Source organism: Lygodium microphyllum, chromosome 24 (genome assembly GCF_053477565.2).
Source record: "Lygodium microphyllum isolate KBCC chromosome 24, Lygodium_microphyllum_v1.1.10, whole genome shotgun sequence".
Taxonomy (NCBI): Eukaryota; Viridiplantae; Streptophyta; class Polypodiopsida; order Schizaeales; family Lygodiaceae; genus Lygodium; species Lygodium microphyllum.
The window spans coordinates 75575332-75578794 of record NC_141158.1 but is presented as its reverse complement, the minus strand read 5'-3'; the positions used below and the strand labels follow the sequence as shown (position 1 = coordinate 75578794).

The following is a 3463-nucleotide window of genomic DNA, read 5'->3' as shown; positions in this document are numbered from 1 at the left end:
TGGACTTTTCCCTACGGTTGTCCTTGTTTCCTGAGTACTTTGCAAGAGATTGACAGTAAAAAAAAAAATCCTTTCGCAAACACTTTGTTCAATGGAATCACAGCAGCCCCCAGAGGATCATCTGCTGTAAAGGTGTCTCTGTCAAACAGTTTAACATAAATTTCACTGAATGGAAGCTATGCTGAATCACCAACAAGCACAAAACATTCTGCTGCACTCCTCAAAACTGGAACTAGCCCTGCAGGTTCAGTGGCCTTGGTTGCTTCATCAATTACACACATATGAAATGAACAGTCTCTCAAAACATTATCTCAGACTTTAATATAAGTGGCAGTTATAACATTTGCCTTATCAAGTACATCCTTCACAGCACTCCGGACGTTGGTACAAGCAATCCTGTCTTTCTGATTCAGAGTGCCCAAGGAGACATTTTCAGATTATGTAGTTCGGGACATAAATCACTGTTCTTCTTCCCCCCATTCATTTCCTTCCCCGATGCTTCATTCGGACAAAACAAAGACCACATGCCATTGTCCTACACATGCCTTATGCACAAATCTGGAGTCCATAACCCGTAAACAAGTCCTTGGCTCTTACTTCCTCCTCACTTAGCTTCATTTTGGCCTCTTGCTGTCGTCTTTTCTTTTCTGACTCATCTTCTTCGCTTTTTCTTTCTTAGAGTTTCCTTTTTCACACTTTCTACATCCCTATCGTCTACAATCTTGCACCGGATCTGGCCTTGTCTGACTTGTGCTCCAGTGAGATGAGAAGGTAAGTTCCCTCTACATCTTCCATACTACAGTGCCGACAAGGGATGGGAAACTATACTCCAGAACCTGTTCCGAGCAAAAGGAAACAGATGGGAATTCCACCTCGGATAGCCTTTGGAGGCTTGAAGATTGCCTTGCTGCTAACAAACAACAATTCCTCTCCACGGTCGTTTTCTTCCGCCTCCCGTCTGCCTCTGCCCTTCAGGAACTTTACTCCCCTTTTGCATCCGAGCTTTTTTTTCCCTTTTCGTCAGTTCATTACTCCTAAAAAAAACCTTTCCCCAAAGCGCGGCTCCCCTGTCCCAGAAAAAGCAAAAACTTGGTTCCGTGACCTTGATAGGGGACGCTCTTGAGTGTTACACAAAAACCGCTAGCTTAATGACAGGCCCAACCTCGAAGTCTCGTAGATTATAAGCTCTCAATATTTCTTGCCAGCAGCAACCAAAGCAATATGGCTGATGAGATCCACCACTCGGTTGCTGTAGCCCCATTCATTGTCATACCATGCCACAAACTTCATAAATTTTTTGTTCAGAGCAATGCCTGCCTTTGCATCAAAGATGCTGGACCTCTCATCCCCAACAAAGTCGGTAGAGACCACATCATCCTCAGTATATCCAAGGATCCCCTTCATTGAGCTTTCAGACGCAGCTTTGACTACTGCCTTAACTTCATCGTAAGAAGCATCTTTTTCCAGTCGGCAAGTCAAATCAACAACTGAAACATTAGGAGTCGGAACTCTAAATGCCATGCCAGTCAACTTGCCATTCAGCGCAGGTAGAACCTTTCCCACTGCCTTTGCAGCACCAGTTGAGCTAGGGATGATGTTTTATGCTGCACCCCTGCCTCCTTGCCAGTCCTTCCCAGAAGGACCATCCATTGTCTTTTGAGTTGCAGTAGTTGCATGGACCGTAGTCATCAGACCCTCAATAATTCCAAACTCTTGGTGTATAACCTTTGCAAGCGGAGCTAGACAGTTCATTGTGCAACTGGCATTTGATACAATTTGCATCTCTGGTTTGTATTTTTCCTCATTAACACCCATCACAAACATTGGGGCATCTGCAGAAGGTGCTTTTCCATTGTAGTAAATACTCCTGAAGCTTCAACAACAGTGTCCACCCCAGCTGAGCCCCATGGGATCTCAGATGGGTCCCTCTTCCCATAAACCTTGATATTGTGGCCACCTATCCACATATCTTTAGAAGGTGAGGAAGACATCGTTTCCAGAATTCTCTCTGCCTCACCAAGATATCCTTATCGTGCTAGAAGTTCGACCAAACAAGTAAAGTGATCTACTGTGGGTGTAATGCCGTAATTATTTGTCATCATCTTGAAAACATATCGGCCCTCGCATGCCAAATTCGCATGACTGCATGCACCCAACAAGCATGTGAACATGACAACCTTTTATCATTGCATTAAAAGATGCAACATCTTGGACTGGCAGACTGTCAAAAATGTTTAATGCCTCGGAAAGGGAACCACATTTGGCATACATGTCAACCAAAGTGTTGCCAATAAAAATGTCATTTTCAAGATGTTTCATTACAATTTCGATATGGACATCCTGGCCTTTATCAACAGCCACCATGTTGCCACAAGCTTTTAAAGCACAGACAAGTGTGATACTATCTAGAGAGATATCCTCCTCGTGCATTTGTTTGAATAGTTGTAATGTCTTCTCTCCTTGACCCTGTTCAACATAGACTGAAAGCAACCCTTCATGCTCGCTACTATACTCATACGCAGAGAATAAATGTAATCACAACAACTAAGTATGCACAAAGTATCAAATCGCACACACAACTTTCGGGTGGTTTTCACACCTCGAATGCGCAGCAATACGACAGCGCGTCTATCCTCCCGTCTATTTGCGCGTCTACCATTTCGCGTCTATAATTGCGTATATTAACAAATTTACACGCAAAAATAGACGCGCAATAGATGCACATATACACGAGCATATAGACATGCTGGTAGACGCGCTTTTACAAGCACTGCAAGACGCGAACGGAAAATAAAAAATGTAATTTAAAAAAAAGATATTTAATTTATTTTTTAAAGTTGAATTATGAAGCGCGTGTAGTCTGCATTATAGACGCGTGTATAAACGTGAATTTTCTGCAATTTAGACGCGCTGATAGACGCGCAAAATAGAACTGGAAAAAAAGAACCAGACAGCCTCTCTAGTTTTTTTTTTTCCCTCCCATATATCAGATTGTGTATTTGGGAAAAGGACAATGTATCTTACAGGCACAAGAATTGAAAATAAAAGTCCATGTATTCATTATATATCAAAAGCATTTACAAGGGAAGTTTAAGTGCTTGCGACCTAAAGCATGGCCGCAAGCAGTACGCTCAAAGAGATATCATACATATACAAGAAAAGAAGGCCTCATGAGGAGGTATGGTGCTCCTCTACGAATCTGAAGAGGAAACATCTTCGCTAGTACCACCATGGCTACTAGCATCGCTATCCCCCTCCTCACTATGCTCCACATCCGAGTTCGCCTACACACACAAAAGATCAAGGTTGCTTACATAGACAAGGTGGAGAAAAAGTTATAATTAGCGATACTTTTAATAGGAAAGTAAGAAAAACATACCTCCTCTGGCTATCGAATCCTCATGTCCCGGTTGTATTGGTCCTCAATGATGAGACCCTCCTCATAAAAGTGAAGCCATGTCGT

The 3463-nt window shown here is 42.7% G+C and overlaps 1 pseudogene; it reads right to left on the bottom strand.

The window, feature by feature from the left end:
* Positions 1-1076: 1076 nt before the first annotated feature.
* LOC148015253 (glyceraldehyde-3-phosphate dehydrogenase GAPCP2, chloroplastic pseudogene) lies at positions 1077-1991 on the bottom strand (annotated as a pseudogene).
* Between the last annotated feature and the right edge of the window lie 1472 nt (positions 1992-3463).